At 41.0% G+C, this 25,627-nt stretch overlaps 1 protein-coding gene across 6 annotated transcripts in view; it reads right to left on the reverse strand.

The window, feature by feature from the left end:
* rapgef4a (Rap guanine nucleotide exchange factor 4a) overlaps positions 1-25,627 on the reverse strand; it is a 271,696-nt gene that overhangs the window by 168,470 nt on the left and 77,599 nt on the right. Inside the window, exon 1 of one of the 6 annotated variants that reach the window (XM_073047212.1) lies at positions 18,263-18,384. The exons of the other annotated variants lie outside the window; for them this stretch is intronic. The gene's annotated coding sequence lies outside the window, so the exon portion shown is untranslated. Of the gene's footprint in view, positions 1-18,262; positions 18,385-25,627 lie in introns of those variants that run through there. 6 annotated transcript variants of the gene reach the window in all.

Below are 25,627 nucleotides of genomic sequence, written 5' to 3' on the forward strand. Positions count from 1 at the left end.
ACTCAGAATTACTTGGGATTTTTCCAACTCCTACCCACCAAGGATACCTTATGACCTCACTTTGCCCTATTCTACCCCCCCCCCCACCCCACAACCCCAAACTCTCTGCTACATCCTTTACATTCCTCAAAGGACTCACTTGATTACCGTATATGTACATCTGGTAGAGAAACAGTGAAACATGAAAGAAAAACCTGATTAGTTCAGTAGGCAGAGCAGACAGTCACAAATAGTCTCACTTTCTAACTCTCCTTATTTCATGGTATTTAAGAGTCTGAGTTCTTTGTGCATAGCAAGTTGCGTCTGACCAATCTTATAGAGTTTATTGGGGGATGTTACCAGGCAAGTTGATTGAAGGCAGGGCAGTGGATGTTGTCCACGTGGACTTTAGCAAGGCCTTTGACAAGGTCCGAATGGGAAGTTGATCAAGAAGGTTCAGTCATCTGGCATTCAAGATGAGGTAGTAAATTGGATTAGACATGGCTTCGTGGGAGAAGCCAGAGAGTGGTTTTACATGGTTGCTTCTCTGACTGGAGGCCTGTAGCTTGTGGTGTCCTGCAGGCATCATTATAGTTTGTCATCCACATCAACAATCTGGGTGATAATGAGGTAAACCAGCAAATTTGCAGATGATACCAAGATTGGAGAAGGAGTGGACAGCGAGGAAGACTATCAAAGCTTTCAGCAGGATCTGTACCAGCTGGAGAAATGGGCTGTAAAATGGCAGTTGGAATTTAATGCAGACAAGTGTGAGGTGGTACACTTTGGAAGGACTTGCATGACGAGTTGTAGGAGACTGAACAGGGCAGTAGAATGCAGCATCCGGGAATACAAATCCATTATTCCTTGAATACGTCATATGGAAAGCTTTTGGCACGTTGGCCTTCACAAATCAAAGTACTGAGTACAGGAGTTGGGATGTTATGTTGAAGTTGTATAAGACATTGGTGAAGACTAATTTGGAGTGTTGTGTGTAGATTTTTTACCTACCTACAGGAAAGACATCAATAAGATTGAAAGAGTGCAGAGAAAACTTACAAAGATGTTGCTGGGATTGGAGGACCTTAGTTATAGGGAAAGTTTGAATAGGTTAGGACTTTATTCCCTATAGTGTAGAATACAAGGGGGGGGTGGAGTGATTTGATTCAGGTTTACAAAATTATGAGGGAGTACTAGCAGACTTTCTCCACTGAGATTGGGTGGGACTAGAACTAGAGGTCATGGGTTAAGGGTGAAAGGTGAAATGTCAAAGGGGAACATGAGGAAACATAATTTCTTCACCTGGCCTCTAAGTCTTCGAGGGCGGTGACAGTGTGGAACGAACTGTTAGCGGAAGTTGTGGATGCGGTTTGATTTCAATGCTTAAAGAGAAATTTGATTAGATACATGAATGGGAGGGGTATGGAGGGTTTTGGTCTGGGTGTAGACCGATGGACAAGGCAGATTGGACACGGTGGAGTGGAGGGCCTGTCACTGTGTTGTAGCGTTCTATGAGTCTACATCTCTTCATCACAGCTTTGACTTTGAAACTGAAAGCTGATCACTTTAGCATAAAGTTATCTTGATATCTAGATAAATATTATGCACAAATTCACAATGGATTTAATGATTATTGGAGCATCCATACCCTTAGTCATTCACCCGTGATTGCCTCTTACTGCCCCCCCCAACAAACCACCACACATCTTTGCACCTTTATTTTCAATGATCCATTAAATGTCGTCCACTGACCCAGTGGGCAGTCCCTAACTAAAAGGTTACATTTTAAAAGCTATAGTAGCAGACGTGGTCACGAAGCAGTTTAGAATCATAAAGAGAACAGCTCCAGATGGCGCATTGTGCATTGCAATTCCATTCTCAATGACCTTGCAAGCTTAGCTCTCAGTTAATAATGCCTGTGCTTAGAGTAACATTTTAATGAAGGGATTTGTCCTGCATACAGTACCGATAGATTAATTAAAATGAACAGCTAATGGAGGACACCTTATCAGTAATGAGAACACAATGATTTTCTCCCCCATTGCTAAGGAGATTCCAGAATATCACACTTTCTATGGCTCAACTTATTATTTAGATTTGTTTTACATATGAGGGGTGATTGATAAGTTTGTGGCCTAAAGCAGAAGGAGTCAATTTTAGAAAACCTAGCACATTTATTTTCCAACATAGTCCCCTCCTACATATACACACTTAGTCCAGCGGTCGTGGAGCATACAGATCCCTTCTCTGAAGAAGTCGGCATCTTGGACCTCCAGAAGTGGTTCACAGCACGGGGTGATTGATAAGTTCGTGGCTTAAGGTAGAAGGAGATGAGTTATACAGCTCTCATTACATGCACGTGCAGTTCAACTCTTTGAGTGATTACGCAGAAAGCTTGAAGTTAATAACATCTTTTACCTTAGGCCATGAACTTATCAATCACCCTGTGCTGTGGACCACTTCTGGAGGTCCAAGATGCCGACTTCTACAAAGAAGGGATCCGTATGCTCCACGATCGCTGGACTAAGTGTGTAAATGTAGGAGGGGACTATGTTGAAAAATAAATGTGCTAGGTTTTCTAAAATTGGCTCCTTCTACCTTGGGCCATAAACTTATCAATCATCCCTCGTACTGGCCATTACCTTAGCTCACACGTTATTCACAAAGCTTACATCTGCTTTCTACTATCAACATGTAAAGTATCAAAAGTGCTGAGCAAGAATTCAGCAATGTCCATTACTTTTATTTATTGAGATATAGCGCAGAATAAGTCCTTCCTGTCCTCTGACCCTGTGGTGCTCAGCAATCCCCCAATTTAGTCCTAGTCAAATCATTGGACTAATTACAACGACCAGTTAACTTACCAATCGGTACATTGGGATGAAACCTGAGCATCCAGAAGAAACCCATGAAGTCAGAGGCAGTGGTGGGAATTGAACCCAGGTCACCTGCACTGTAAAGCATCCTGCTAACCATGCTCTCTGCAGAGTCCTGCTGTCACAGACAGAGGCTGCTCAGGCTGAGTGCTAGACAGACGGAATACGGGGTGCTGCTCCTCCAGCCCGAGGGTGGCTTCATTGTGGCAGTAGAGGAGGCCATCGACTGGCATGTCAGAATGAGAACAGAAGTGGGTGGCCATCGGGAAGGCCATCCTTCTCTGGCGGAACAATAACTGGCAATTACTATTAAAAGAGGACGCATATTAAACTGGATGGGAAATAAAACAATAAGGTGGTGGTGAATTTGGAACAAAAATTAGAAGAGAAGTTAAACTTCCAAAGAATCAACTGAATCTACTTCTGGAGGGAAAGGAAACCCATTACAATTGTCAAATTCGTGGTATTTTTCATTCAACTGCAAAAAAAATGGGGTGATGCAGTTGAGTGGAAATGGCAAATTGCTCAGTTGAGGCACTAATTTATGACAACATTGAGTTTGTCTCCTTATGCAATGAAGCAGATGAACTTAAAAATGTTCACTCTACTGATTGCTGGGATGTGGGTCTGTTACAAGGGGGCGTAGGGGGCGGACCCAAGTGCAAGACACCTACACTGAGATAGTATAAACTGAACTGCATTTATTGAGAATTCCTAGGAAGGCCCGGAATGAAGACAAAATGTCAACATGGACGTAAACGCTGGATAACAAACCGGTAAAATCTGGACTTGACTCAGACTTGGGACTTGGATCTCGACTTGACTTGGAACTCGGACTTGACTGGACTGGAATAGAGACTTGGACAACGAAGAGACAGAATACCCAACTCAGAGCAGCGGCAAACGGCTGGACTCACTCAGCCGGAGGGACTGGGACAACGAAGAGACAGAATACCCAACTCAGAGCAGTGGCAAACGGCTGGACTCACTCAGCCGGAGGGACTGGGACAACGAAGAGACAGAATACCCAACTCAGAGCAGTGGCAAACGGCCAGACTCACTCAGCCGGAGGGACTGGGACAACGAAGAGACAGAATACCCAACACAGAGCAGTGGCAAACGGCCAGACTCACTCAGCTGGAGGGACTGGGACAACGAAGAGACAGAATACCCAACTCAGAGCAGCGGCAAACGGCCAGACTCACTCAGCTGGAGGGACTGGGACAACGAAGAGACAGAATACCCAACTCAGAGCAGCGGCAAACGGCCAGACTCACTCAGCCGGAGGGACTGGGACAACGAAGAGACAGAATACCCAACTCAGAGCAGCGGCAAACGGCTGGACTCACTCAGCCGGAGGGACTGGGACAACGAAGAGACAGAATACCCAACACAGAGCAGCGGCAAACGGCCAGACTCACTCAGCCGGAGGGACTGGGACAACGAAGAGACAGAATACCCAACACAGAGCAGCGGCAAACGGCCAGACTCACTCAGCCGGAGGGACTGGGACAATGAGGAGACAGAATACCCAACACAGAGCAGCGGCAAACGGCCAGACTCACTCAGCCGGAGGGACTGGGACAATGAGGAGACAAAACCACACGACAGTCCATTCACATCTTTGCTCAGAGTGGCAGCAAACGACCAGCAAGTCTCAGCCGGCCACGAAAACGGCAGAATTCGTACCTTACTCAGAGCAGCGGCTAACAGCCGGCAACTCAGCTGGACATGAAAATGACTGAATTCGCCAAGCAGCCACAGGCACTGAAGCAACCTGGAGTCCATGATTCACAGCAGCTCTGATGATGGTCCAGTCTTCTCCGCAGCCCGGAGCCTGAATCTGCCAACCTGGCTTCCAGTGACAGGCTTCCAGTAACTGGCTTCTGGTGACAAGCTTCTTGGTGTGGGCTTCTGATGACGGTCCAGCAAAGGAATAGCTGAACCCCGGAGCTATTTATGTTGCAGACTCAAAATGAGGATCAGGTGCCTCAATCAAGGCGCCCAATGGAACACGGGGAAAAGGAAATAACCGGAATGCAGAGTACACGGACCGGACCTTGACAGGGTCTGGAGGAAACTTGTCCTACAGGAGGTGAGAGAGTAACCACTGAAGTTTGAAATTAAAGGAGATCATCTTATTTAAAAGTATAAAATAGTTAAGCAGTGTTGCAAACTAATTTACATAATGGCAACCATTATTCCATTTTAAAAAATAGGTACCTTCCAAGGACACTGAATTTAGACCAGTTAGCCCTTTATCAAAGCTAACATTCAAAGTCTGAGATCCATAGAGCAGAGATACATGTCTTCCACAATGACACCAAGTAGCCCTTCACACTGACCTCATTTTATTCTCCCCACATTCCCATCGATTCCCACACACAACAGTAGCCAGTTAAGCTGCCAAGTTTCACCTATTTGAGATAAAGGAGGAAATCAGAGCATTGGAGGATATCCGGGCAGCCACAGGGAAGTGTAAACTTCACACAGACAGCAGCAGAAAGTCAGCACTGAACCTCCATCATTGGAGCTACTAGACAGCTGCCGTATGGGTTGTGCCATTCTAGATCTGCCCACTCCATACAGGCCACACGGGGGAGAGCTGGGCCTATAAAAATGTGGTACTACCTTAGCAGATTGTCCTATGTGTGTGGGGTTAAGTAAGGAAAGAATCGCAGAGCATGGAAACAAGCCCTTCAGCAAGCCCAGTCCATACCAATCAAGCAGCCAATTATAACAACCGGTTTCTATTCTCCCCACAGTCCCATCGTCTTACTTCAAATTCTAGCACCCACCTACACACTAGGGACAATTTACAGCTGTCAATTAAACAACCAACCTGCATATATTTGTGATGTCAAAGGAAACTGGAACCATCAAAGCAAACACACAAGATCACAGGAAGAACATGAAAACTCCAAACAGACAATACCAAAGGGCAGGGGTGAATCCAGGCTGCGGGAACCATGAGGTAGCAGGTCCATTATTTGCTCTGCTGTGTCACCCAATTTCCTGTTATTTAACTTCAGATGTTATACTTAAAAATATAAAAAACTGTTTAAAAGATACATTTACTGAAAATAAGTTATGGGATCAAGAATAACCCAAACAGCCCAGGAAAGATTTGTTGTAACAAGAAATGGAAAGTTTTGAATATTGAAGCTGTCCTGCTTTGTTTTCCATCTCAAAACCCAAATAAAACATCACATTCTGTTTACATCTTATCATGTTGGACCCTTAAATATAGGGCAGATCACTGTGAAGTCTGCATTAGTCCTATCCTTAATTCATTGTATTTACTACATGGATACTCCATGCAGCATGTAGGAGCTATGTGAGGTGCCTATAAGAAGTATTCACCCCCCCAGAAGTTTTCATCTTTTATTGTTTTACAACATTGAATCACAGTGAATTTAATTTGTTTTTTTTTTACACTGATCAACGGAAGACTTTCATATCAAAGTGAAAACAGATCTCAACAAAGGGATCTATATTAATTACAAATATAAGACACAAAGTAATTGACTGCATAAGTATTCACCCCCTTTAATATGACACTCCAAATCATCACTGGCGCAGCCAGCTGGTTTCAGAAGTCACATAATTAGTTAAATAGAGATCACCTGTATATGCTATCAAGATGTTTCAACTGATAGTAAAAATACACCTGTATTTAGAAGGTCCGACTGCTGGTGAATCAGAATCCTGGCAAAAACTACACCAGGAAGACAAAAGAACACTCCAAGCAACTCTGCAAAAAGGTTATTGAAAAGCCCAGGTCAGGAGATGGATGCAAGAAAATTTCCTGACTGTGCAAGAAGGGGACTAGTGAGGGAGGCCACCAAGAGACCTATGACATCTCTGGAGGAGTTACAAGCTTCAGTGGCTGAGATGGGAAAGACTGTACGTACAACAACTGTTGTCAGGGTGCTTCACCAGTCGCAGCTTTATGGGAGAGTGGCAAAGAGAAAACTATTGTTGAAAAAAACTCACATGAAATCTCAGTTGGAGTTTGCCCGAAGGCACATGGGAGACCCTGAAGTCAGCTGGAAGAAGGTTCTATAGTCTGATGAAACCAAAATTGAGCTATCTGGCCATCAGACTAAATGCTATGTTTGGTGTAAGCCCTGAAAGGCTGTGAAGGTAGAGGGTAAAATGAATGCTGCAAAATATAGGGAAATCCTGGAGGAAAACTTGATACAATCTGCAAGAGAACTGTGACTTGGGATAAGATTCGTTTTCCAGTAAGACGACAACCCCAAGCATAAAGCCAAAGCTACAGAGGAATGGCTTAAAAACAACAAAGTTAATGTCCTGGAGTGGCCAAGTCAGAGTCCTTGTCAAATTGAGAACTTGTGGCTGAACTTGAAAGGGACTGTTCACTCATGATCCCCATGTAATCTGACAGGGCTGAGTAGTTTTGTAAAGAAGAATGGGGAAAAATTGCAGAGTCCAGATGTGCAAAGCTGATAGAGACCTATCCACACAGACTCGAGGCTGTAATTGCTGCCAAAGGTGCATCTACTAAGTATTATTTTGTCTTTTATATTTGTAAATAACTTAGATCACTTTGTAGAGATCTGTTTTCACTTTGACACAAAAGTATTTTTCTGCTGCTCAGAGTCAAAAGGAGCCAAATTAAATCCACCGTGATTCACTTTTATAAAACAATAAAACATGAAAACTTCCAAGGGGGTTGAATATTTTTTATAGGCACTGTATCTTTTCTCTATTTGCTTTGTATTCTATGCTGTGCGTTTATTATGGAAACTAGTCACATTAGTGGAGGCAGATCGAAGGTGAAGGGAATAAGTTACGTACTCTTGTTTATTTCGGGGCTGTTCATACGTTGGGACTGACAGATGTCATGTCTTTGCTGACCACTTAATGTCACTGAATAAATGCTTAGCTTACATTTGGGTGTGTTTAAGTTCATCGTTTCAAAGCTGTATGTTTACTAATTGCTAACAAAGGATCACAATAAAGAATTCGACTTTGAACAATCATTTCATTGGGGCTTCTGCAAGTGTAACAACCCTGTGGTGGTCCCAGGCTAGCAACATTTGTTTTGATTTGATTTGGATTAGTTTTGCCGCTATACAGCAAAAATACCATGAATAATAGTGACTAATGTCACATAGGTTAGAACCAGCACCATCATCATTGGTACTATAATCTTACAATTTTGAAAGTTTGTGGAATCACCAATGCACATGGTGATTGGGACAAAAACACTGGCATAGCTGCCCATTGACAAAGATAAAGGGCACAGAATGGAAATTCAGTAGAATGCATGATAAGTTTTCTGAAATGAAGTACAAAGACGTTTAGAAATTCAACAACACAAATCTAAATGAATGGAATTTGTATTATCGCCGCATCTCATGCAAATACGGCATTTTTCTTACATTCTTGTTTTGTGCTCTTTGACTTGAGATGAGTTCCAAGATAATGTTTTAAGCTATTTTAGGTCAGGTCTGTGAACTGTACTGCAGAGGCAACAGCTACAGTATTAAAGAGGGTGGAAGCAGAACTGCAGCCATGGCATCAGTAGAACTATCCCAACGTGTTCAATTTGGTCTCCTTCCCCACCTCAATAGATGGTGTGTATCAGATGATCTGCGGAGGGTGCATGCATAATGATGAAAATTCCTCGGATTAAGTGGCCCAGATGTGCCCCTCATCAATCCTTTTGTTTAAAAAAAGGTGTCTGCTTTGCATCCCACGAAGAGGAAATGTCCTGTGAATTTCCTGTTCCTTGTGAAGCCATTTCCTCCCTGTCACCTCATCACATAGTAATTACAAAGCTGCTGCTGCTGCTAAACTGCCACCAAAACTGAGTAATTGAAATGTTTTAATACAACAAACCTCTACTTAATGCCACTATAATTTGCTTCCCATAGCCTTAACACTGTGCTGCTTTCCATTATTATAACTGTCCATGCAAATAAGATGTTTTCAGTGTTTGTATGCTGTAGTTCTCTACACTTTACACTTTGTGAACTTGTCCACTGCTGCTGGGCTCGTCACTTTTCTCTTTCAGACAGTTAGCCACAGCTTTTTTAAACCTCACCTCAAAACAATAGCAACTTTGAACATTTATTATGTGTGAAACTCTATCCAGAATGGTTATACTGTGATTAAATGAAATCTTCAGTCTGTATTAATCAAAATGTATTAGAAATGATTTTGTCTGTTAATTTAGTGAAATACTTGCTTACTGCCCATTATGCCACTGGCATTTAGGGCAGCAACGAAGTTCTATCTCATTCTGTCTTTAGCCATCTTTTGTGCCCCGGGGTCCTCAGTCACACTCAGATGTAGAAGGATTCTTCACTTGTTTCCGTAACAGTTTTTTTTGACCAGTCAAGGCTGAACCTCCAAACCTGGAGGACTGGTGGACCACTCTTAGTCTGGCCTTTACCCTTAGACCTATTTGGCATGGGTGACCCTACCAAGAGCCAAGGCATAAGGCACCGACTCCAGCTAGCGTAGCTCACTGGGTCATTAAGGCATGCAAACCTCCAAACCCTCTGCCAACGTTGTGGTCCTCTTGGAGGAACTTAGTAAAGTAATGGCAATGCAATTTGTAGTAGCAACTTGGTTCTAAAATCCCAGCACAAGCTGCCCTCTGCATTAAGAAAGTAAAAGGGATAGTCTTTGTATTCCTTAAAACCAGTACATACAGCAAATTTCCATAACACAAAGCTGTGTCATCTACACACTTGTCAAGAAATGAGGACTGAAAAAGAAACCGTTTATTTATTTTACTCAACACAGACAAAATGCAGGTGGAGCGCAGCAGGCCAGACAGCATCTATAGGAAGAAGCACTGTCGACGTTTCGGGCCAAGACCCTTTGTAAAACGTCGACAGAGCTTCTTCCTATAGATGCTGCCTGGCCTGCTGCGTTCTGCCAACATTTTGTGTGTGTTGTTTGAATTTCCAGCATCTGCAGATTTCCTCGTGTTTGCATTTACTTTACTCCATCCCTTCCCCCACCTCAAAGTCCCTGACTGAATTTTATTCCACATATCGATTTTTTTGGTTAGTGCTCTACAAACACTTCCAGAGCCTTTTGCTGCAGTGGAGCCCTGATCCTAGTGTGAGGTATGATATGTGGTTTGGTCAATTGAAATGATATACTGGTAAGACAGGGTGTCAGGATCCGGGGCGAGAGCTTATTTCACTCATTCTCCCGCGACGTTCACTCCTCTGTCCAGGGCGCCGAGTCTGTGAAGACTGCCCCGGCTGCTGTGCACGGTGCCTGAATACGATGGGATGATACCAAGGCTTGGGCCCACTCCAGGCTGCTCCTGGGTTCGGATCTAAGGACTCATTTTGGTTTGGAATGTTGTTGCTCGTTTCTATTGTTTGCACGATTTGTGTTTTTTTTCCCTTTCTCTGCACATTGGGTGTTGGTCTTTTTTTTCTAATTGTGTTCTTTTGGGTTCCTAAGCAAACAGATCGAAAGGCTGTATGATTTATGCATTCTTTGATAATAAATGTACTTCGAAATCCTTTGAATTCTGTAAGGGCATATTTCTATTACCCAAACAGTTGTAATGCAGGAGTCATCTGTACTATTATTGCTGTAATTCAGCTCTTGAGAACATACCGGCAGCTAGTGGTTGACACAATTCCATTCCAGAAACACTCCCGCCCTAACTCCTGCAATGCCATCAAGTGGATGTGTCTGGGGAAATTCTGGGTTGTGACGACTATCGAGAACGAAGATAACCAGATATATGAAATTCAGTAATTCAAAATCTGTCACCATCTGGAAACCAACAACTTCCTCTCAGTCTAGTAAAGGACAGAAATACACTAGGGAGATCCAAATTAAATATAGAAAAGACTGATCATCTTTCCAAGACACCACATGCCTTTTATGCATTGTGAAAATTTAAAAAGGAGTTTCCTCTTTGAGAAATAAATATAGATTCGGTGGTTGGGGTGGGGGGGGGTAGTTCTGGAGTACTGGAAGATTGCAATAATGTTCCATTCTTGTACAGGCTTGTCAGTTTAACCTCCAAGCTGAGGAATATTCTAGAAAGAAAAAAAAGTCAGGGTTAGAATCAGCAGTTTCTTGGACAAGGATTAGAGAAAGCCTGCATGGATCTACTGAAGGCAAATCATGACACAATCTTTCCGAGTAACAGAGAGGTCAATGAGAAAAAAATGAGTTTGACGTGAAACGTATAGACTTCAAATAGCATTTGATAAAATATTACATTTCATATTGAACGTTTTGGATACAAGGGCTTCTGACAGTCTCTGTGGAAAACTGACCATGCCACAGAAAAGAGCAGCAAAAGTTGCTTTTTAGTCTGAAGGGAAGTGTATCGTGGAGCAGGAATCGGTACTACAGCCACTGCTTTGCCTTAACATTGATAAATGGCCTGTTTGAGGGTATACAGTGCACAATTTCCAAACTTACAGATAAGCACAAAACTTAGATCTGGAATGAATTGAACTGGAAGGAGGAGAGCATAGATTTCAAGAAGAAATAGGCAAGCTGGTGGATTGAATTCCATGCTGAAAAATGCAAATTGTTGTATTTGGTACAAAAAAGGAGAACGGACAATATAAACAAGAGCAACACATACAAAATGATTTGTATTTCCAGTATCTGCAGATCTTCTTGTGTTGGGAATATCAAGAGAAAGCCATCCTGGAGTTTTTGGTGTATTCTGGGATCCACCCTCTGGGGAAGGTATACAAGATTCAGAGGGGGTTTGGGAGAAAGTTATCAAAGTTAATGCAGAGGTAAGAGTCTTCCATTATGTAGATGGATTGAACAGAAACTGTGGACACTGCAGGAGTGGGAGCAGATGTTAGCATCTGGATCAAAAAACCGGGTGTTGGAGGAACTCGGGAGGCCAGGCAACATCTATGCAGGGAAACCGACAGTCTATGTCTTGAGCTGAGATATTTTATCTGAAAGATGGACAGGAGAAAGCCAGTATAAAGAGATGAGGGGAAAGGGAATTGGGATAATTTGGAGAAAAAGGGAAGTTGCAAGGAAGTCTGTTATGGGCAATTAAAATCATGAGCAGGATTGATAGGGAGAAATTGTTGCCACTGGAGTGAGGGTCAAGATCTTAGGGATAAAGAAAGGAGATTGACAAAAGAATAAAAATAATGATACGAGGAAAGAACATTTTTTAAAACAAAAAAAATGTGCAAATGATTAGGGCCTGAATGCTGTGCTAAGGTAGAAATAGATGCTGATTCCATAGTAGCAAAAAAAAAACCCAGTGGATATTTATCTGAAAGGAAAGAATTTGCAGAGTTCTGGGAAGAGGCCAAGGAGGAAGCACTTGTCCATTGCTCAAATGGAACCAGCATGATCTCAAGAGGCCAAATGAGCTACTTCCTCCTGTTGTAACCATTCTGTGACATTAGATGAATAATCCCTTCCATGCTTGCAAGTTGATGGTATCAAAGTTGTAGCAACTGAGAATTCCACTGGATCCTTTAGAACTTCTACTATTTCAGGGTCCAAGATGAAAAAAAAATCGATAATTTACAGATATACTCCGCAACTTGGCAATAGGATTAAACAAAAATTAATGCAATCAGTTAAATGGCAGTCAAACAAACACTATGAAATATGGGGAAAATCGCTGGCAAGTTCAGTATTTAGTGTCCATTTTCTATCTCATCCCAAAATGCCTTCTCATGAAGTTAATCTGGATTTTGCAGTGGTCATACATTGCAGCCAGGAACCCTAATGGTGGAAGTTTGTATTATAGGGAGTGGTGAATGTTTGCTAAGGTGGGAGCCACCGTATCACAGTTGTGGACAGGGAATGTCTTATCCCGTTAAGCTTTCAGTCAATAACATTGATAGAGAGGCACTTGCTTAAGTTACTGAGTGGTGAAGTTCAAACTTGTTGAAGGGCATTGCCTGGCATTCTTGTGGCATAACTATTCTTTGCCACTTACCCGATTATGTCAATGGGTGGTCTGGGCATGGTCATCTGTAGGCATGGACCGACTTGTGCAAGGATCAGCAATCCATTCAATGCTCACTACTTTCATTGGAGAATGTTCCACCCGTTGGCTTACAAAGGAGGGAAGTTCAATTGAAATAGTTAAGGATGGCTGGGCCAAGGTTACATATGTGTAAAACTTTGGCATCGATACCCCGAGTCGGAAGGGATTGGCTACTATCTTTTTTATCTGGTATACACTCAGTGGTACCAAGAGGACCACATCCTTGTCATTGGGTTTGGAGGCTTGCGTGCCTCAGTGACCTGGAGAGCGATGTTGGCTGGAGTCAGGGCTTTATTGGTAGGGTCACCCACGCCAAACAGATCAAGGATAAAGGCCAGACTGAGTGGTCCACCAATCCTCCAGGTTTGGGGGTTCAGCTCAGGGCCAACATCCCTGACTGGTAAAGCAAAACTGGTATGAAAACAACAATGAAGAAACCTTCTACATCTGAGTGTGACAGTATTCCCGAGTCTCCGCCCGGGACTTGCATGACCAGCAGCAGTGAAGACCAAGAGAAGCTAGTGACCTGATGAAGAAAGCCCTGAATGCCACCAAAGATGGAGGACCTTCCTTGCTGCCCTAAACTCCAGTGGCATAACGGGCAGCAACTAACTACCCTGAGTGGCCACTTTACTAGACACACTTATATACCAGCTCATTAATGTAAATATCCATTCAGCCAATCATGTGGCAGTAACTCAATGCATAAAAGCATGCAGACATGAGCAAGAGGTTCAGTTGTTGTTCACACCAGACATCAGAAAGGGGAACAAATATGATTTAAGCGACTGACCGGTGCCAGGCAGGGTGGTTTGCGTATCTCAGAAACTGCTGATCACCTGAGCACAACAGTCTCTAGACTGTACAGAGAATGGTACAAAAAACATCCAGTGAGCGGCCGTTCTGTGGGTGAAAATGCTTCGTTAATGAGAGAGGTCAGAGGAGAATGGCCCGGCTGGTTCAAGCTGACAAGAAGCAGACAATAACTCAAATAACCATGTGTTACAACAGTGCAATGCAGAACAGCTTCTCTGAACGCACATATCAAATGTTGAAGTGGATGGGCTACATCAGAAGACGCCCACAAACATACGTTCGGTGGCCACCTAATTAGATACAGAACGTACCTAATAAACATAGAAAATCTACAGCACAATAGAGGCCCTGAGTGTAATGTCACCATCTTCTTTTGTACTTGGTACACTACTTATCAGTGAAGAGTTTTCCCTTCTATTCTTGTTGATTAGGACACTGCTGTCCCCTTCGAAAACCATGAGGTATGATGATTCAGCAAGGTCAGTGTCAAAAGGAAGGAAAGACCATAAGAGCACAAGTTATCGGAACAGAATTAGGCAATTCAATTTTTTCTCTCAGCCTCAATCTCCTGCCTTCTCTCTGTATCCCTTCATGCCCTGATCAATCAATAATCTACCAACTTCTGCCTTAAATATACACAAAAAATTGGCCTCCACAGTTGTCCATTGCAAAAAAATTCCACAGATTCACCACTCACTGGCTAAAGAAATCCCTCCTCATCTCTGTTCTAAAAGGACACCCCTCTATTCTGAGCCCGTGTCCTCTGGTTCTAGACTCCCCACCACGAGGAAATACCCTCTCCACATTTACTTTTTCAAGGCCTTTCACCATTCTATAGGTTTCAATTAGGTCACTCCTCATTCTTCTGAATTCCAGTGAATACAGGCCAAGAGCCATCAAGCACTCTTCGTATGACAAGCCGTTCAATCCTGGAATCGTTTTCGTGAACTTCCTGTTAATCCCCTCCAGTTTCAGCACATCCTTTCTAAGATAAGGGGCCCAAAGCTGCTCACAATACTCCAAGTGAGGCCTCAGCAGTGCTTTATATAGTCTCAACATTAAATCCTTGCTTTTATATTCTAGTCCTCTTGAAATGAACGCCATCATCATAAAGTCATAACTTTCCAAACAGTAATGTCTTGAATTTGAACATGGTGTTCTGGGAAAACTGAATAAAGATTTGGCTGGAGGTAGCACTTTCAAGATGAGAAGAAATACACAGCTAGTTATAACATGAAACATTTTGTGGCTTCATTTGTTTGCTTATGAATTCAAATTCTGCTCCAGAATTCAAAACTAACATTTATTTTAAATGTTACCCAAATAGTTTGGTCAAAGTTTTGATCTGCGGTATTTTAGTTCTGAACTTTCAAAGCATTTTTGGAGGAAATGTAGAATTTGGAAGCATTTTCCATTAAGCTTGAAGACTGGATAAAATATCCTTAACTAGAATAGTCCTTTCAGGAGATTAACTGCTTAAAAGATAAAAATAGCTTGCTGTTTTCCTGTTTCAACTAATTGTTTTCTTTTAATAATTTTAAGCTGGAGAAGCTAGGGATATCCTTTCCAAGACATGTCACATTGCAAAAATGTTTTCTGATTCATGTGCACACCTCAAATTAATCAGTTTCTGCTAAAGCATAAAGCCAAATCCTTCGAGCTTGCCACCTTTTAGTCTTAAAACAAGGAAACTACCAAGGACAAAATATTAGTTCCACACGATCATTAGCTCCTTGGAGTGAGACTTCTATCAGATGGGGCAAATAAGAATGGTTTTTGCTACAAAGGTGAATGTTGAAAGCAAAATATTAACTTGATGGAGAGGGTCCAAGCCTACAAGGTGGAAACGGTAAGGCTGGTCAACAGGGCCAAACCCTTGTACAGCATAAAAGCAAGAACCAACAGGCTCTGGGACAGCTTCTTCCACCAGGCCATCAGACTGATTAATTCACACTGACGCAACTGTATTTCTATGTTATGTTGACTGTCCTGTTGTACGTACTATTTATTATAAATGACTATAAACTGCACATTTAGACGGAGACATAGCGTAAAGATTTTTACTCCTTGTGTATATGAAGGATGTAAGAAATAAAGTCAATTCAATTCAATGGATTGCAGAAGTGTTGATGAACTCCAACCATGCTATCAACTACCCAGGACAATGGAGACGGGAGATCATCGATGGCTCCACTGGGAGCTAAGGGCCCAAGTAAGTACTGAGTAAGGAAAGGGTTACAAAAAAGGCGAGGATGTAGTTACGTCAGTGCTGCATTTAATATTAAAAACAGAAAGATAAATAATTTCATATTGTTACATGCTAGCAGATATTTTAAAACTTGGACTAAAAATGTGTTTTTATACGTGACTATGTACTTTTTCCCCCCCCCCTTTCTCATTATTTGTGGGTACGTTTTTGCACCCTGGCCCCAGAGGAATGCTTCTCATTGGGCTGTATCCCTGTATGGTCTGAATGACCATTAAACTGGATTTGATTTGCTATAACTGAAAATAACATGATAAAGTATGAATATTAGTTGAGCATTGTGTTACTCATAGCAAGTATAAATTGCTGTGGTCTAGTTTCCCGTCCTTCCCACCTCTAGGTCCATTTTTTGTTTGAGTTTTCAGTCAAGCCTCTCATGTTGTATCTGCATGTTAGGCTTCTCTTATTGACAAGTAGGGGAAGCTTCTCTTATTTCCTCGTGTCCTCTTTATTTTAAAATACTTTTGCTATCAGGTCACCTTCCTGTGAAGTAGTAAAAAGAAATCAAAGGCAAGTGTGATGTGGAAGTCTGATGTAGGGCTGGAGAGAAACAAAATACAAGTGTTGTAGTCAGAAGCCATTGCAAGATGGATGGTGAGGGACAGAATAAAGCAATTAATCTCGAATTTATATAAACTGCATTCATATAGTGATAGTACAACTCATGTTCCCAGGTGATTAGAGCTTCAACTGATCGAGAAGAAAAATACACAACATTCAGTGGAAGGATCCTGGAGTGCCGACACAGGTTGATAGAGTGGTTAAGAAGGCATATGGCATGCTTGCCTTGTTAGCCAAGGCATTGAGTTCAAAAGGCAGGAAGTTATGTTGCAGCTTTATAAAACTCTAGTTCGGCCACATCTGGAGAACTGCTTGCAGTTCTGGTCACCCCATTAGAGGAAGGAGGTTGAGGCTTTGGAAAGGGTGCAGAAGAGGTTTACCAGGATACTGCCTTGTTTAGAGGCTGGACAAACTTGGGTTGTTTGCTCTGGAGTGGAGGAGGTTGAGGGGAGATCTGATAGGGACAGATAGAGTAGATACAGTATCTTTTTCCCAGGTTTGAAATGCCTAATACCACAGGGCACATATTTAAGGTGAGAAAGGGCAATTTCAAAGGACTTGTGAGGTGCAAGTTTTTTTTTTAAAAAACAGTGTTGGGAGCCTGGAATGTGCTGCTTCGGGTGGTGGTAGAAGCACTTTAAAGAATCATTTATATAGGCACAAGAATGTGAGGGAAAAAAGGGAAGGATATGGTCATTGTGTTGCAGAAGGGATTAGTTTAGTTAGTCATTCGATGACCAATTTATTTGGTTTGGCACAACACTGGGCCAAAGGGCCTGTTGCTGACCTATACTACTCTGTAGTCAATGTTCTCGTAAAAATGACCTGATAATAAGAGGCGGAGAGCGGATGGCTAACACATTGCGGGGGCCCATCTTAAAAAACCACAGGAAGGTGGATTTTAAGCAGTCTACAGAGGGAATTCTGATGCTCAATGTTCATAAATGAAAGCACGACTGTCACCAGCCGGCAAAGCGAGTCAAATCACACACAGCTACCATGAATCAAGAAACAAAATGCACTTGAGTACACTGCAAAAGTAAAGAATGACACAGCACTAAGGCTTCACTAAAGTGAACCACAAATAGGGAAATTTTTACCAGAAATAAGCTTTTCTATATTTTGTATTTGAATTCAAGCACGCAGCAAATTTTAAAAAAAAAATACAAACTCATTTGGATTTTCTCTGTGACTAATTTTCATCACTGCTGTTCAAAAGAAAGGTAGAACTTGGAAAGTCATAAAGCCGTAATAAAACTAATGATCCATTTTGATGTTTACAACAAAATCAATAAAATCTATATTTTCACCCACATAAAATCAAAATGTGTTGAGATTCAAATATAGGCATGTTATTGTCAGATTAGATTGCAATAGTGTTCTTGTCAGTAATCTTACTTAGATTGTGATTAAATATATAAACAAGCAGACAATGCAGATTGTCTGATTGATCTGCGATACAATTGCTCAATTTAAGTAACATTTTGGCAAGAAATTCCGGGGAGAGTATCAGCCAGTTTCAGATAGAATTCTTTAGATGGAAAGCAAAGTTCTCTTTGACAACTTTGTACAACAAAATATTACACCTGTAGTTTGTAATCAGTAGAATTAAGAACTGTAATTTTAATCTAAAGTAGTTTCAAGGTCTTAAGGACTAACTGCAGTTACAAAGAATCCAAAGTGATCATATCAATTACCACAGTGCAAGAAAAGTTTCAATGTTACAATACTAACTCAGTAGTGAAAAACCTTCACACTAACCAGAGAAATACAGTTGTCGAGAGCATCAGGTTCTTGACTTCATTATAGCAGCGAACATCAGATTCGTCCCTTCGCTTGCTCTAACTACTCTGTACGAATTCATTTACTTTAAAAAGTCTACATGAAAGGAAGTTTATTTTGGCTGTTATTTCAGGAAATCTGAGTAGCTTTTTGTAGAATGAGGAATGCTACCATAGTGTAACCTCCCAGTATTTTCCCCTCCCTTCCTGCCTCCTTTTACAATAGATTGCAAATCTTCAGTCTGCATTTTTACTCACAGTGACCTTTGTTGGCCCAAGCCATCACAGAGGCTCCTATACCATTCATCCAGTGTTGTTAAGCTAAATTTAATACAGTAGCATATTTTAAAATTTGACTTTATAATTAATAGTAACTAGATTATATTCTGTCACAGTGGACCAGACTTTCTTCATTGGCTTCCTTGCTAACCTCCTATCCTTGGCTTACCAGAACTGACTACAAATTCTGCTGTTCATATCCTGTTCAGACTCCTAGCTTCGCTTAAGTGACATCCTTGCCGTTGGATGAGTCTCTATACTGCCGCACCACACTCTGTCAGTAGCCACTCCCATGCCCTCTATGTGGAATTTAGACTGTAAGACAAAGGAGCAGAATTAGGCCATTTGGCCCATCAGCTCTATTCCACCATTCGATCATGGGGTTGGTTTATTTTCCCTCTCAATCTCATTCTTCCCCATACCCTTTGACACCCTTACTACTCAAGAACTTATCAGCCGCCACTTTAGATAAACCCAATGACTTGGCCTCCACAGCTATCAGTGATAATGAATGCCACAGATTCATCACCCTCTGGCTGAGAAACGTAGTAATCCACAGTACATTACAGGCCCTTCGGCCCACAATGTTGTGCTGACCACAAATTTGTCCTTAACTCTATTCTATAGCTATCTCCTTCTATTCTGAGGCTGTGGCTGCAGGTCCTAGACTTTCCCACTATCCTTCCAACATCCACTCTGGGCCTTTCAAAATTTGGTAAGTTTCAATGAGATTCCTCCCCCCCCCAAAAAAACTCCAGCTAGTACAGTTCAAACCCAGAGCTATCAAACATTCACGATGAGTTAAATCTTTCATTCAAGGAATCATTCTTCAGTTCGTCTCCAATGCCAGCAGATCCCTTCTTAGATATGGGGCCCCAAAGCTGCTCACAATACTCCAAATTTGGTCCGACCAAATACCTTATAAAACCTCAGCATCAGATCTTTACTTTTAGAGTCATAGAGCACTGTGGCACAGAAACAGCTTCGATGCCAACCTATTATTCTGCCTAGTCCCATTACCTGCAGCTGGACCAGAAATCTCCGTGCCCCTCCCATTCATGTACTTCTTCTAAATGTTACAATTGGGGCAAAACCATCAAATCTTTCATCCAAATTATTGACATATAATGTGGAAAGAAGCTGTCCCCATACTGACCACTGTAGAACACCATTACTCACCGGCAGCCAACCAGAAAAAGCCTCCTTTATTCCCACTCGCTGCCTCCTGCCAGGCAGCCAATCGTCTATCCATTCTAGCATTCTTCCTGTAATACCATGGGCTCTTATTTTGTTAAGGAGCCTCACGTGTGACATCATATCAAAGGCGTTCTGTATATTCAACATCCACTGACCCTCCTTTGTCTATCCTGCCTGTTATTTCCTCAAAGAATTCCAACAGATTTGTCGGGCAAGATTTTCCTTCATAGAAACCTTCAGCCTATTTTATTGTGTGCTGTTAAGTACCCCAAAAGCTCCTCATTAATAATGGACTCCAACATCTTACTGACCACTGAAGTCAGGCTGACTGGCCTATAATTTGCTGTCTTGCCCCCCATAAACTCCCTAAAGGGTGGAATGACATTTGCAAATTTTCAGTCCTCCAGAAAATGCCAGAATCTAAAATCACTACTAATGGCTTCAGTCTCTTCAGCTCTCACTTTCAAAACCCTGGGGCATAGTTCATCTGCTCCAGATGATTTATCCCCCTTCAGACCTTTCAGCTTCCCAAGCACCTTCTCCTTAGTAACACACACAAAATGCTAGAGGAACTCAGCAGGACAGGCAGCATCTATGGAAAAGAGTAAACAGTTCTTCTTAGTAATAGTGACTACACTCAATTTTGCTCCCGAGACTCTTGAGTTTGAGGTATGCTGCTGGTATCTTCCGCAGTGATGACCAATCCAAAATACTGCCATTTCTTTGTCTACACTACTGCATCTCCAGCATCAAATTCCGATGTTCATTCTTCTCTCTCTTTTACCTTTTATATATCTGAAAACTTTTGGTATCCTCTTTTATATTATTGGCTAGCTTACCTTCATATTTCATTTTTTCTCTCTTTATGGCTTTTTAGCTGCCATCTGTTTTTAAAAGCTTCACAATCCTCAAGCTTTCCATTAGGGTTTGCTCTTTTTTTTTGCATTCATGCCCTATTTCAGCCACGGTTGACTCATCCTCCCTTTGGAACACTACACCCTCTTTGGGATGAATCAATCCTGCTTCTTCTGAATTACTCCCAGAATCTTCAGCCTTTGCTGCTCTACTATCATCCCTGCTAGACCCACCTTCCAATCAACTTTGATCAGTCATATTATGATCACTGCCTGCTCAGGGTTCATACAAGTTAAGAGTTAAGCTTAAGACACTCATTTCAAATCAACTGGTCAAACTGCTTCCCTGAATACAAGGAAAGCCAAACAGGGCCTTTACAACAGCATCACCACTTCATGTCTAACAAAACTTTCCTCTTATCTAAAAATAAACTGAACTGTAACCTCCAATTGCTCTTTCACGTAAAAAACAAGGCTGGCGTTTTGAGTAGGAAATTTTCATTTAAATTTACTGCCTGAACTTTTGTGGCCGAACACAATGCAAGGATTGGACCAGGGTCTTTAAGATTTTTTAGATCACCAGAAAATGAAAAAAAAATGTATTCATAAAGTGAAGAGATCATGAGGGAAAACAAATTTTTCAATCAGTAGCAGAATGTTTACCTTCGTAGCTGGCCACAAACATTACATTTTTATTCATTAATGTGACTGTCTTCTTCCCTGAAACAATTTGCAATTCAGAACTTTTTGTAGGGAAATTATTGCACCCGGAATCTGCCACATAATATATGTGGCTGAGCAACCAGATTGCAGAATTCTCACATCAACAAATTAAGTATTTGAACAGTAATTATATTTTTAGTGTGCTGTTAAGAACTTAATTACACCTCTTTCAACAAGGTGAACTTTGCCCATCAACTCTACCCCGAAAGTTTATCAAATTAAAAACATCAAGTTGAAATTACCCACAAATTTTGAAAATCTTGGTTAGGTTCAGAAATTGAACAATGAATCTTTTCTAAGTTTAAGCATGCCATAACATCCTGTAACCACTCAGCGTGATTAGGTGGAGCAGCATCCTTCCATTTAAGCAAAAGCGCCCTCCTGGCCATAAGAGAAATAAAAGCCAGAACGTGCAGGTCAGATGTCTTCAAGATGATATCCACCCCTCCAGCAATACCAAATAAGGCCGTCAAAGGATTAGGCTTAAAATTTACTTTAAAGAGTACAGAGAAAATTTGGAATACTTCCTTCCAATATTTTTCAAGGCTTCGACATGTCCAAAACATATGAATGAATGAAGCTTCTCCATTGTTACACCTATCACAATAGGGAGATACATCCATATAAAAACGAGATAGCTTATCCTTTCAAAGTTTGTGGGGACCGTTTCTGAATTATTTTCAAAACCTTTGATTTCCCGTTAAAGTACATATGCTGGTTAATAGCATATTTCACTATCTGATAAGGTTTTTTTTCCCCCTTTTTTCTTTACCAAACAGCTTTGGCTTTGGTAGTGGGGTTAGATTTTTTATATATATATTATTCATATCTCAGCATACGAATCAATCTAATCTACATGAATATAGGGTAAGGAGTTCGTTAATGTGATTCAAATATAATGTATTTGGTATTATTATATCTTTCTTTTGTTTTAAAATATGTATTTTCTTGAACTCTGTATTCTTCTATGTAGAAATTAATAAAATAATGAAAAAGAAAGAAAAAGTTGAATTTGACATCAGATTCTGTGCGGTTTGTACCTGGCCCAGTTTAATGGAATGGTACAGATCGGATTCAAAAGGGCAGACTTACTTTCAAAAGGCTTGACTTACTTTCTTAAAGCACAAAAGGGGCATTTAAAAATATCAGAGAAATGAGATCAATTACATGTTCAAAAAGATCCTAAAGGTTTCAGTTAGGCAAAGAGAATGGAGAAAATAAACCCAAAAGCTCCAGAGTAGGCAAAGACTATTGAGAAAATCAAAGAAAACCAGAGATTCTCACTTCTGCTACAATGCAAATCAAGTTCTGTTATACTGAAGTACCGAGAGAATAATTGTAATGCAAACCTCAATGGATTATTAAACTGATGGCTGTTCCAGCAATTTGTTACAGTACACCATTTCAACAGGGTTATCCAGATGACTAATTTGATCATAGGAAGTCAAATTTTGTTTGAAAGACTATGCTTTGTCTTGAAGGGTTAGAAAAATCCTTTGGTTAGTTGTGCAACTAAAAGGAATTATGCAAATATAGTTCAGTAACTGGTCCGGAAAGTCAGAATACATGAATCCAAGGCAAGATGGCAAATTGGATTAAAACTGGACAAGTTGTAGTGTTACATACCCGTGACACGTGACAGTGGTGTTGAAGCTGTACTGGACTTGAGGTAATGGTCTTGTGATGGTGGAGTGACGTCATTTTCCCACCAGTAGAGGTCATGTGACAGTTTTTTTTTACAGGGTATAAAAGGAGGACCCCTCCCTGTGAGGAGGGGCAGTTTGTAGCTGGATTTGCCATTTTGACTCCATACCACTGCGTGGTTCATTACCATGATGCTGTTTAGTTGAAGGATGGAGGTTTATTTAATGCCTAAAGTTTAAAAGGTCATTGCCAGCAGTCTCTTTATAATACTGCCAGTTAAAAATCAGTGGAGAATGAAGATCAGAGTTCAGGAGTTAAAAGATCAAGGAAAGTCGATTTTGACGGTGAAACAGGTTCGACCTTGTTTGATCCTCATTCGGAAGGAATTCATTGGCTGTCCCCGTGTTAATCCCTGTGAAATAGCAGAAAGGATTGGGAACAGTTTTGTAAAGGAAAGGTCAGTGCCTTTAAGCCGTTTCATTTCCATCTTCGTAAATTCTCCGTGGGAAAAGTATCGTTTGACTGGGAATCGCAGCGCCACGACGTGAAAGAGAATTTAAATCATCTAAAAAGTCTCTCCTTTAATGGACTGTAAGCATTTTGAACTTTTGCAGTACTACTTTGAAGAACTGTTTTTTTTGGCAACATCGCTTTAAGAACTGTTTAAGTTTTATTGCTTTAAGAACTGTTTAAGCTGCCGCACAGCAGCTGATTTCCGGTTACGTTAGTGATTTGTTTACTTTTGGGGGTTTGTTTTTCAGTGTTTAATAAATGTTTTATTTGTTATAAAAGCCCCTGCCTCACTTATATATATATTTATACTTATATATTTATTGTTGCTGAATCCGTAACATAAATATGGGGGCTCGTCCGGGATGAACCAGTTTTGAGTTTAAATGCTTGTTAAATTTTGAATCGGTGTTTTGGAAAAGGGGAATACTCAATTCTTTTGTTTGATTGGCTTGTGAGTGGTATTTGGCAACAATGAATATTGATGAGTTTCTGGCTTCGCCAGACACGGAGTTGTTAGTGAAGGCGAAAACAACTGAGGTGTCTGAGATAGCCAGTAGATTGGAACTTAAAGGTATTTTGAAGTCTACATTGAAGGCTCTAATACAGAGAAAAATCGTGTCACACTATGTGGATTCAGGTGATTTTGATTAATCAATTTTAGAGTCATTTACAATAAGTAATATAGAGATGCAGTTGCAAATCAAACAAATGAAGTTGGAACAAAGTAAAGCAGAATTGGAGCGTTGTAGGTTAGAAGCTGATAATAAAAAAAGTGAATTTGAATATGCGATGGCAGAATTAAGGTCTGGGAATCAGTCTTCTGGTTCTAGAAAACCGTTTGTTGCTAGTCAAGAAATTAAGTTGGTCCCTCCATTTAGTGAAACAGAAGTGGAAAGATATTTCCAACATTCTGAAACAATTGCTCAGATTTCAGAGTGGCTGAAAGATAAATGGTCAGTGTTGTTGCAGAGTGTAATTAAAGGCAAAGCACAACAAGTTTATACAGCTTTAACTGCTGCACAAGCACTAGATTATGATATTGTGAAGCAGCAGATTTTGAAAGCATACGAATTGGTCCCAGAGGCGTATAGAGAAAGATTCAGAAGTTTGAAGAAGTCTGTGGAAAAAACTTATGTGGAATTTGCCTATGATAAAGCTGTGTGTTTTGCGAGATGGGTTTCCTCTAAAAATGTAAATGGGGACTATAATACATTGAAAGAGCTGATTTTAATGGAGGAATTTAAAAGAAGCATCCCTGTTGAAGTAAGGACCTACTTAAATGAGAGGGATACTGATACATTGCAGGACTCTGCTAGATTAGCTGCTGAGTATGTTTTAATCCATAAGAATAAATTTCCTCAGGGCAGAATTTTTAAGAGGAAAAATAACACAGAGACTCAAGGTAAATCAGAAATTAAATCAGACGTTAATGAGAAAGGTAAGGAGGAAGGAAAACCTGTGAAGGAAAGACAGTTTGGTCCTATTTGTAACTATTGTAAGAAACCTGGCCATGTAATAGCTAACTGTTTGCAATTGAAAAAGAAAGAGAAGGAAGCAGTTCCAGATGCTTGTGTGCAACATACTGAAGCACCTGTAAAATTACAGGGTTTGATAAAAACAAATAGATAGATAGATAGATAGATACTTTATTCATCCCCATGGGGAAATTCAACTTTTTTCCAATGTCCCATACACTTGTTGTAGCAAAACTAATTACATACAATACTTAACTCAGTAAAAAATGATATGCATCTAAATCACTATCTCAAAAAGCATTAATAATAGCTTTTAAAAAGTTCTTAAGTCCTGGCGGTAGAATTGTAAAGCCTAATGGCATTGGGGAGTATTGACCTCTTCATCCTGTCTGAGGAGCATTGCATCGATAGTAACCTGTCGCTGAAACTGCTTCTCTGTCTCTGGATGGTGCTATGTAGAGGATGTTCAGAGTTATCCATAATTGACCGTAGCCTACTCAGCACCCTTCGCTCAGCTACCGATGTTAAACTCTCCAGTACTTTGCCCACGACAGAGCCCGCCTTCCTTACCAGCTTATTAAGACGTGAGGTGTCCCTCTTCTTAATGCTTCCTCCCCAACACGCCACCACAAAGAAGAGGGCGCTCTCCACAACTCACCT

The sequence above is a fragment of the Hemitrygon akajei genome, chromosome 5 (genome assembly GCF_048418815.1).
Source record: "Hemitrygon akajei chromosome 5, sHemAka1.3, whole genome shotgun sequence".
Lineage (NCBI taxonomy): Eukaryota > Metazoa > Chordata > Chondrichthyes > Myliobatiformes > Dasyatidae > Hemitrygon > Hemitrygon akajei.